Genomic DNA, 10,678 nt, shown 5'->3' with positions numbered 1-10,678 from the left:
GGCAGCAGAACACAGAGATGTAGCCTATTTGCTGGTTGAGGATAGGTCTGGTCCTCATCTTTCACATCTGTACACTGCTTTGTCCCTATGACCTTCAGGATCCTTGTCTCGTTTCAGCCTCTCTGTGATCCTCATACAAAGTTCGGACCCAGGGGACACGGAGCCGGGTTTGACTCCCAAGCTCTGTGACCTTGATCTGGTGTCTTACTCTCTGAATCGGTTTCTCCTTCACAAATATAGAGGATAGAATTGAGGTTTAAAAGAGAGCCAGCACCTGGCCCAGAGGGTTACTCCACTCATCAGAGCATTGATCAGAGTGGGGAGTTAGCATTACCTGGTTAACCGAGTTAAGGGGGAGGTAACACATGTCTGTAACACATGGACCAATAAGACGGATTTGATGGAAGGACAGTTGCAGATGTGTGATGAAGTCAGTGGAGTGACACACTGACAGTCCGATCTCAGTGGCTGATAATTAGGTGTTCATCACTTTTCCACATGTGAAAATTTTCATGATAAAATGCTGGGGTGGGGGGGTTCTCGGTGTCTGACTATACACTCCCATTGGACTGATGAGAAAGTGGAGGAGCTGGAAGAAAAGTGACTCACCCCAAGTTCATCTGATGACTCAGAGCCAGTTGGTGATGGAACAAACACCAGGATGTCCTGGCTTGGCCCCCACAAGGAGCTGAACCTATCTGGGTCTCACCACCAACTTAGCTCTTAACCTAGAACTCCTGACTTATGTGGGATTCTCAAAGGGATAATGGGTACCATCCCCAAAAGACAGCAGGTCACTTCTCTTTTGGGCCAATAATGACCCCTACACTGGCCTTGGACATTTGATCCCCTAGGGCTTGGCCAGTCGTGGCTAGGTTTGGGGTTGACTTTTTCTTGGCATCCTTTACATCTAGCCAGGCCCATTCCAAGTGGCATAGCATCAAGACTGTCTTCCAAAGAGGTCACTGTGGAAGGGTGGATATTCTCTCTTTGTTCCAAAGAATTTCTTGAGCATGAAAAACCAGGCAGTGTTCTTGTGGGGGAGAGGTGTGCAGATAACAGTGTCCCCCTGCCGTGCAATGCAGGGGGTAAGTGAAGTTAGGTCTTTTTTTGTAGTCTACTTTTAACCAGTCTTCAAGTGCTGAGCTCTCCTAGTGGGGGCTGGCAGCTTTGACAGACTCAAGTTCCACCCAGCTCAAATCAGGTCCTACTTCCTGGTTGTGTGACACTGGTCCGAAATACTTCCCCTCTCAAAGCCAATTTACTTCTCTACGCTGTAAACTGGGATTCAAGGTTTCTAGATGGCGGTGGCTAGAGGTCTCTTCCTAGTGGGCACTACTGAGGTCTGAAAACATTGTGCTTGGCCCTGGAGCTCAATTGCAGCAAATAGAAGGGCAAGCTGCACAAGTCCAAGTGTATATGGCCCTTCTCCAAAGGGTCTCATACTTCCAGTACGATCCCAATAGAAGTTATGGATTATTTTGTAACTTATTATTATTATTATGGATTATTCACCACTGTCTCCTGTTTGGGGTAACTCAAAGCTGATTAAGTTTACTTTCTACATAATAATCACAAATCGTCAGCACTGATCTGGCATTTCCTACCAGGTGCAGATCTCCACAAGGGCGTATCTGGTCCTAACGACCTTGTGAAGTGAGGCCTATCATTGAGATGAGGTAATGGAGGTACAGAGACGTTAAGTCACTCGCCAAGGTCACACAGCAAGGACGCGGCAAACGCAGAACGGGAACCGCGGGCTTCACCGGTTGGAGTCAGGGCCCGTGATATCTTAAAAAATATGAAGGGTACCACCAAGATAGTAGGATAAATACTAAAACTTAAAACACACTTCTCCATCATTAATTCATTCAACACACATTTATTAAGCAGCTTCTGTGTGCACGGAGCTTTTTAGGGCACTGAGGAGACCGAAGGTAATAAAAAACCTATAGAGAGGCCTCCCAGGCCTGTGCACCCCTTAAGGGCAGGCCGGTCCGGGCCATTTGGGTCCCCGCTGGGCCCCCAGCACCGCACAGGACACACAGTAGGGGCCCACCGAGCGTTCCCTGAACGAACGCGGGAATCTAAGTGTCCCGCCCGCAGGGCGTTCTCGGGCTGGTGGGGCGGAAACGGACCCAAAACCACCGAGACGTCCTGGGGCTTCTGGGAATCCCATCAGCGCCGGCCGCGAGGCCTCTAGGAAGCTCTGAAGTTGGACCCCGCGTTCCCGGCGCCCCCCACCCCAGGGCCGTCGCAGGTCAGCAAAGACCGATTGAGGTGAGTGATCAAGCCATTGGGGGCCAGTCACCCCAAACACCCCCCCCTTGCCCGCCGCCTTCCACCCTCTTCGCTCCGGTTCCCGGCTCCTTCGCGGTTCCAACGGCGAGGCGCCCCCTCTTTATCCTCTACTCCCGCTACCTTTTCGAACGTTCGGCACCCGCCCTGGGCGCGTCCTCCCGCCCGGCGACTGTCCCCCGCGTCCAGCGCGCGCCCCGGGCGTACGGCACCCCTTTCACCATCGGGCTGGACGCCCGGGGTCTGGGAACGCGAATCCCTTCAGCCATTTCCCCTAACCCGGAACGCCGTGCGCGGCAGTCCGCCGACTCTACCAGAGCCTGGGAAGGCGCGACCCCAAACCCCCGAGACTGGGGCTGGGGAGGGGGCGGTGCTGGCGCGCAAGGCACCCCCCCGGGGCGTCCTCGGCCTCCCATTCGCTCCCGGGCCCGCCGCTCGGCTACCGGAGCCGGGGCTGGTGTGCGGAGCGCGGGGCGGGGCCTCCCCCAAGCCCGTCCCCCGGCGAGGGCGGAGGGAGGAGGAGGAGGAGGAGGAAGGGGGGGCGGACACAAAACCTGCAAGGTTTTTTTTTTTTTTTCTTTTGCATTTAATTAATTTTTTTTTTTTTTCCAAACCCGAGGGGTCCTCCCCGGAGCGCGCGCGGGTCCGGGGCGCCCGGGCCGCGGCGCGGGGCGGCGGCAGGGCCCTGGCGGAGGCTGCCGGGCGGCCGCCATGCGATCAGGCAGTGCGCTGACCGGCCCGGCCGGTCGGCCCCTTCTGGGTCCTCCCTTTGCAGCCCGTGCGGGGCCGTCTCGGAGACCCCGCGCCGACGGCTGCTCAAACATCAGGGTGAGTTTCTCACAATGTAGCAATTTCTCTTTAAATCTCTTAACTCTCTCTACCTGCGAGTCGGGGCTGTGACAGGGCGCAAAAGCGAGGGGGGAGTGGGGGTTGGCGGCGAGGGTGTGTGTGGGGGGAGCCGGAGCCGGGGCCGAACCCACCCCCCCGACACTCACACACTCAGCCCCCCAACCGGGGCGCAGCGCCCGCTGCCTCTTTTTCTGCTCGGCGCCCACCACCCCCGGCAGCCCCCCCACCCCCCGCGTCTCTCCCACCATCACCGCCGCCCCGATCCTGCGGGGACCCCCCCACCCCGGGCTCCCCTGCCCAAACCCGGCGCCCGGTGCCTCCCCGGCCCTCCCGCCGGCTGCCGGGGATACAATGGAGCGGCGGAAAAACGAGACCTAACGTTCCACGGGGGGAGGGGCGGGGAGACCCCCCCCTCTCCCGGCCCGGGGGCCCCCTCCCCTTACCCTGCTCCCCGCCTTTCGGAGAAGAAGAGGGCAATGGGGCAGCGGTTGGTGCTATCCCGGCCGGAGGTGGAGAGCCTTCATCTCCCCCTCTCGCCGTCCTCTGCGCCCCCTCCCCAAATCCCTGCCGGGGGTGCCGCGAAGAAACGGGGCCTCCGGCAGGCTGGGGAGAGATGGATGCGGAAGGAGGCCGTTGGGTCTCCCCCTCCCCACCGCCCCTAAACAATGAAAGGAGTTGACTTGGTCCCCCAACCCCCAGCGAGGAAGGGAGTTGACCCCCTCCCCCGCTAGCTGGCTGGTCCCGGAGGGGGCCGTTACGGGAAGGGGGAGGGGAGGGAGGGGAGCCTTACCCCTGTCACCTCCCGAGATTTGGGGCGGCCCCCCATCTCCACCCCCTCGGCCTGGGAATGGGAGGCACCAGGCCCAGCCCGGGCACCGCGCTCGGGTGGTGACCTTTAGACAAAGGCAACCCTTTCCCTGGGGTGAGCCCGGACGAGCCGGGCCCGCGGCCTCCCCGGGCCCCTGCGGAGGGCGGCCAGGCCCGCGGGCACCCGGAGGGAGGGATGGAGGAGGAGGGAGGAGGGATGGAGCCATCTGGTTTTCCCATCCCTGGCTGCCCCTCGTCTGCTTCCCCGGCTGCTGTCACGGGCAGCCGCGGGGAGACAAGGGACCACGGGCTGCCCCGGCCTTAGTCAGCGGCCAGCAGAGAGCCGGGCGAGCAGCCGCGCCGGGTCTCCTGCTCGGGCTCTGGCTCCGGGCTTGGGGCTTGGGGCTCTGGGGCCAGCGGTTGATCGGAAGGTACGGTGGCTCCTTCCTCTCCGCTCCCCTTTGTTTTGCTTTGTGGTTCTGAGCAGCTGAACTTCCTGGGAGGTGGGGTCAGAGGCCGCGGTGTCAGCTCTCCCAGGGAGGCTGGGGTGACAGGTCCCAGCCCTCTGGTGTTCCCAGGCTGTGGGCTGCAGTCCGAGCCCAGCCTCAAGTCGGGACAATCAGCCCCTTTTGTCACACGGCCCTCGGATAGAATAATAACCCATCTGGGGATGGACCGAGTGTTGGCGTTTCCTTTGCATCTCCTTTCTGCCGGTGCCTTTGGCAGGGACATAGTTCGCTCGCTCTCTCTGTGCACTTTCACCCGGGCTGGGCATAAGGGGCTTGGACAACTCTGACCTGTGGGGTGGTGTGAGAACAGGGGGAGTTGGACAGTTCAGGAATGATCCCCTTCCCTTGTGCTGATATGTCTAGTGGGACTTACCTACTGTGCCCTCGCCTGTAGATCCTCCACTCCTACAAGCCCGAAATAACATCTCTCTACCTCGGGGAGCCTTATGGATTGGCTTCTGCTACACACTGACCACAGTCCCCAAAGGAAGTAGGAGCAGTAATTATTTCCATTTTGCAGACAGGCTAATGGAGGCTCAGAGAGGTTCAGTGACATGCCCAGGGTCACACAGTGCCAATTTGCAACCATTTCCGGTTTCTCCAACTGAGCTCAAGACTGTTAAGTTCTCCTGTACCCCTTTTTGGGACTTTGTACTGTTGCTTTCACTTGACTTTGGTCTCAAATGTAATAATAACCTGGAAGGAACTATTGTCTGTGTGTGTGTATGTGTCTGGTCACCCGGTGTCTCCCCTCTCACCTCCGCTCCTTGCTGGTTTTTGGGAAGGAGTAAAGATACCTGGCAGTCAGGCTGAGAGCAGAATCATTTCACACGTGGCTAGGAGTAGAGCGCTTACTGGCAAGAACTGAGACTTAAAGAGGTGTGTGGGTTGGGAAGGGGTGCCGCAGGCCTGGCTGGGTGGGGGGCCCAGGGTGGGGGCGCCTGGGAGCTGGCCCTACCATCATCCTTCTCTTCCTCCACCTGCTGAGCTGGGACTTAGCCCCACCAGCAGGCAAGCCGAGCTGCTGTTGGGGACCTTCGTGGTCACTCTGTGCTGCCACCTTCCGTGGCGCCCTGGCAGAGAACCTTCTCTCCCATCCTCCCCACGGCTGGTGGCAGACCCCCTGTCCCACTGTGTAGCCTTAGGCGGGTCCCTTGAGTCCCACGTCCTCAGTTTCTTCATCTGCAGGTGATGATAATTACAGTTCCCTTAGATGACCTTGAGGTGGGTGAGGGAATTATCCAAATGTGTTATTTTTGTCATTCAGCAGGCAGGCTAGGTGTGCCTGTAGGGGATAGGAAGGGATGTTGGGACAGTAGCAAAAGGCCTGAAGGAGGTCTCTGTGGCTCTGGGGGGGGGGAGGGGGGAGGAGGAGCGGTGAGGGCCATCTGAAAATCAGTGACATTCCCCCTGCCAGCTTTCTGAACAGGACCCTTCCCCTTCAGGACAGACTGATGCTGAATAAACTTGGGGGGGGGGTTGCTGAGGGATCGGGGCTGGGGAGGCCCCTCGCCTGGGGAGGCCCTTCCCCGCCCAGTGAAGAGGGTAACGTGGATGGTCTCGCCATTTTACAGATGAGAAAACTGAGCCCGGGGAAAGCCCGTTCCTTGGCTGGGAGGGGACCCCAACCCAGACTGCAGAGATGGAAGAGAGTGGGAGAGGGGTTCCCCATGTGTCAGCAGAGCTTGGGGAGACTATGCTTGGAGAGAGCCCTGGTCCCTTATCTGACAGTCCCATCCTTGATGTGTAAATATCTTCCTTCCTGAGGCATAATAATTCCTTTGGGGCAGGAGGAGAGGGGCTGTGGGAAACATCCAGGTTGGTCCCTCAAGCCTGAGTGTTTCCTGAAAATAGGAACTGATTTTTTTTTTTTTTTTTTTTTTTTTTTTTTTTTGTGTGGAAGAGCATGAGTAAGGCCCTAGAGGGACAGGCCTGGGCTCCGCCCCCCCACTTCCTTCCCAGAGGCCTCTGGGGCCTTCCCCAGCCTTCCCTCGGGATCTGGGGTCTTCCCCTCCCACCCCCAAGAGCTGTGGAGGGGGTCAGCGGCAAGCACTGAGGCCTGGTAGGAAGGTTCTGGGGTGGGGGTGGGGTTCCCCAGGTTCTGGGGGGGCTGCCTTTTAGCCCTAGGCCCAGCCACCAGTGGAGTTCCCGCCAGGACTCCCAGCTCTCCCCTGTGGCTGTCTTGACTCTTGGTCTCAAGAATGCAGAGGGCTGCTGGTGGTGGTGGGGGGGGGGGAGTTAATTGGAAACAGGAAGACATGGCATTCCTTTCCAGCGGGCCTGGGCTTGGAAAGCAATGAGGGGCTGCCTTTTTCCCTGCCCTGCCCGGCTGGGAGAGGGGTAGGGGGCATAGTTATCTTGCTCTGGTCTCTTTTGGGTCCTTCCCCTGGCAGGCACCTGCTCCATGAAAACAACTGACCTGAGCTACGTCCAGGAGGGAAACAGCTCCCCCCACCATCCAGAATGAATTGCTCCCTACTAATTCCCTCTTTATATCTGAGTTTTGTCCCCCCTGTTGGAAGACGGAGGGGCTGCTGGAGTTGGCTCCCCAGAGTAGGACGCTTCACCCAGAGACCCATGGGAGATGTTTGGCTGAATTGTCCCCAAGGATTCCCTCCTTGCTCGTTCCTTCCGAATCCTCCCCTGCCTCGCGTACCAGGCATTATGGTTTTGTTCCCATCGGCTGAAGCCTTTGTGTCTCGGTGACACGCAAGAGTCCCCCAGTGGAGAGAGTTTTCTCAGACATTTCTTGTTTGGTGACAATTAGTGTTGTGTCCAAGTTTGTGGCTTCGTGGTGGCTTGGGATCTGTTGGCATGAGAGACGGGGGAGAATGCTTTTGTTCTTTAATGGTTTCCAGTTAAGCTTCCTGAGAGCCTACTATGTGTCAGGGACCCCATCCAGGAGGAGGCTGGAGGCAAGTGTTGTCTCCAGGGCTGGGTTCATGGCTATGGGATTTGAGTAATTCTGTCTGGGTGGTCTGCAAAGACTCCAAGGAGGAAGCAGCTTCATTCTGTCTCTCCTTCCCACCGCCCCTCAAGTGGCACAGGAGAGAAATTCAAAATACATAGTAAGTCTTTCCCTTCTCCCTCCCCACCCCAAGGCAGCTCCCCAGTCCTGATGTTCCGTGCACACATATTTATAATCGTGTGTATGTCTTCGAGAATATTCCTTGGAGTGCCTGGGTGGCTCAGTTAGTTAGGTGTCTGCCTTCGGCTCAGGTCACAATCCCAGGGTCCTGGGATCGAGTCCTGCATTGGGCTCCATGATCAGCAGGGAGCCCACTTCTCCCTCTCCCTCTGCCCCTTTCTCCGCTCATGCTCTCTCTTTCTCTTAAACAAATAAATAAAATCTTTAAAAAAAAAAAAAAGATATCTTTCAAATGCTTTCCCCATTGCCCTATAAGTTGCTTTTTCTCACTTTATCTCCCTGGCTGCACAGCAGAGGGAGGATTTCGTCCATCTTTTTCTTGGCTGTGCGGTATTCTGTGGTGTGGGTGGACCTTCGTGTCCTTAACACGGATGCGGAAGCGTTTCCCGGCGCACGGGGATGGAAGCACGCGTCCCCGTGTCTTCGTGGGAATTGGGTATTCCCGTGCGATGTACTCCTGGAGGTGGGGGTCCCTGGATTAAGAGTCTGCGGTTTGTCATTTAGTTTTTCCTTGGAGGTAACCTTTGCAGCTGTGCTTGGACAAAGTCGTTCCTCTCCTCCTCGGGTGTCCTGGCCTCTTGTGACCTCTTGGTATCTTCCTTTCTGCCCGTGGCCTGCGTTGTGCGCTTGCCACTTGGTATGGAGGTCAAGGGCATGAACTCCGGAAGCCAGCCGTCTGTGGGTTCGAATCCTCGCTCCTACCTCTTACTGGTCAAATGGTTGCAGGCGAGGAGCTTGCTGGTTCTGGGCCTCCGTGTTCCCCTCTACCAAATGGGTTCATCTCAGTGCCAACTTTCGGAAGGTCCTGAGGGTTACACACCCAACATGCATAGAGTGCATAGGTAGCCTTATCGGTCCTCGGTGGTGTTAAACTGTCCTTGTTCAGCAGTTCTTTCTCCTGGGGTGGGAGCCTGCCAGATTCTTGGCTGTGACCCCTAACTGGCAGGCAGGGGAGGGAAGGCTTGCTTTTCCACTTAATTATAGCAAATGATCCCTCTTCTGAGTCTCGGTTGCCATCTCTGTAAAATGGGCCCACGATGGCTCCCTTGTAGGGTTGCCGTGAGGGATGAATGGGGGCTGTGCTCCCCCAAGCTGGACAGGCATAGGCTTCAGAAACCAGCAACCGACATTGCCTTTATATTCACTGGGATGACTGTTCTGCTGTGGGACCCGGGCTGACTTCCGGGCTCTGAAAGGTCTTCCTTGTCTTCCCTGAAGGCACATGGGGAACAGTGTTGGCATAGTAAGCCGCATGGCAGCAGAGGGCACAGAGCACACTGCTCCGGCATGACGCGTGGCAGCGTGACCCTGGGAACGGATTGGGTCTCCCTGTTCTGTGCCTCAGTTTCCCCAATGGAAAGACTGCTAATGACAGGAGACTTGCCTCCGGCTTCTCATGGACGGACGTTCAGTGCCGAACACAGTGCCTGGCACATGGTAGGGGCTCAAAAAATGTTAGCGCTGGGGTGCCTGGCTGGCTCAGCTGGTGGGAGTGTGTGACTCTTGATCTCTGGGTCATGAGGTCAAGTCCCAAACCGGGCATGGAGCCTGTTTTAAAAAAATTATGATGGTGATTAAGAGAAGTAGGAAAGTCTCCCATGAGATCTGATACCCAGGTTCATACTGCTTTCCCCCTAAACCGTGGGCAATTGATATTGGCATTTTAAAGATTTATTTATTTATTTGAGAGAGAGAGAGAGAGAGGGAGCGAGGCAGGGAGAAGGGGCAGCGGGAGAATCTCAAGCAGATTCCCTGCTAGCGTGGGCCGCCCCCTTCCCCATGCAGGGCTTGATCCCATGACCCTGAGATCATGACCTGAGCCAAAATCAAGAGTCAGATGCCCTACCAACTGAGCCACCCAGGCACCCCTTTAAAGCACCCATCAAAAGTGGCAAGCATAATCGGCCCCTCTGTGCCCATCACCAGCTTCAGCAGATTTCTGCTGATCTTTCTTTTTGTCTGTTACCCTACCCCCTACTGTGCATTTTTTTTTTTTTCGGTTTTATTCTGCTAGATGCTTTTAAGCAAATTCCAGACTTTATATCATTTCAATTATATTACTGATGGTACTACTGTTTCTGGGGTCCAGAATCTGTTCCAGCGCCTCCAGGATCTGTCCTGTTCTGTGAGGGAGGAGGCATGAAGCCCATTTCCCAGGTTGGGAACACTGAGGTGGCGGGAAATGGGCTTTGGCAGGTTGTCTTTTCTCTGCTTTCCCTTCTTTGGGACCTTGGTGAGGTCCTGGTCTTGGCTACCCCGGGGCTTGGACCCTAGGGTGTTTCTGATGACATGGGTTTGGGATTTGTCACAAGTATGTCCAGTGTGGGCCACCGTTCTGCCGTTCCGCACAGAAATGTCCCTGTAATGGGCGAGTTGGAGAAGTTGGGCCAGTGGCAGGGTGATGGACAGGGTGACCCCAGAGGTGAGGGCAACTGGGTCGGCTGTCCTGGTTTGTGTCCTCTTGCGGCCCCTTCCAGCCTTGTGATTTGGAGCAAGTTATTTCCCATCTCTAAACCCAGGTTGGAGAATCAGGAGAATATAATAATACGAGAAGCTTCTTCTGAGAGCCTTGGCATCCGTTTTGTGAATCGCGCACGGGTAAGCGTTTTACCAGTGCCTTGCTCAGAGGACGGGCTCAGCAGCTGGTGGCGGTCATTGTCACAGTCACTGTCATTAGACATTCTGTGTGCACTTGGACTGTGGGTAACCACAGGGTAAAGAGAGTCAGAGGAAGTGTCCTTGGAGCCCTGGACAGGCTCAGCCGCCTCGGTCCCCTCCTCTTGACCCCTCCGTCCCTCTGTACGCCCCCTTCGGAGTGCTTCTTATATTTGGAGGAGCTTGAGGGGGCTGCTGACTTCTGGCTGACCCCCTTCCTTAACAGCCTGGGTCCCCTAGGCTCCAGGCTGGCTTGGAAACAGAGCGAGAGGAAAAGGTCTGTCTGTGGCTCCCCGGATCCTCATTCATGACCCCTGCGGCCCTGGAGGGAGCCCCTAGTGCTTTGCAGCCTGGAGGCAAAGTGTTGCCCATCCCCCCCAGGACACCTGCAGTAGTAGCTCCCAGGAGCCCC

At 56.7% G+C, this 10,678-nt stretch overlaps 1 protein-coding gene across 3 annotated transcripts in view; it reads left to right on the top strand.

Annotated features, from left to right (window-relative positions):
- Window positions 1-1,875: 1,875 nt before the first annotated feature.
- The window catches only part of BICRA (BRD4 interacting chromatin remodeling complex associated protein), a 76,211-nt gene continuing 67,408 nt past the window's right edge, over window positions 1,876-10,678 (top strand). For 2 of the 3 annotated variants that reach the window (XM_082710547.1, XM_082710545.1), the window contains exon 1: window positions 2,918-3,126. The gene's annotated coding sequence lies outside the window, so the exon portion shown is untranslated. Of the gene's footprint in view, window positions 2,281-2,917; window positions 3,127-10,678 lie in introns of those variants that run through there. The other variant, XM_082710546.1, reaches the window with a different exon arrangement.

Source organism: Mustela nivalis, assembly GCF_964662115.1.
Source record: "Mustela nivalis genome assembly, chromosome: 18".
NCBI classification, from domain to species: domain Eukaryota; kingdom Metazoa; phylum Chordata; class Mammalia; order Carnivora; family Mustelidae; genus Mustela; species Mustela nivalis.
Note: the sequence above shows the minus strand (reverse complement) of the source record. Positions and strands in the feature narration are given on the sequence as shown.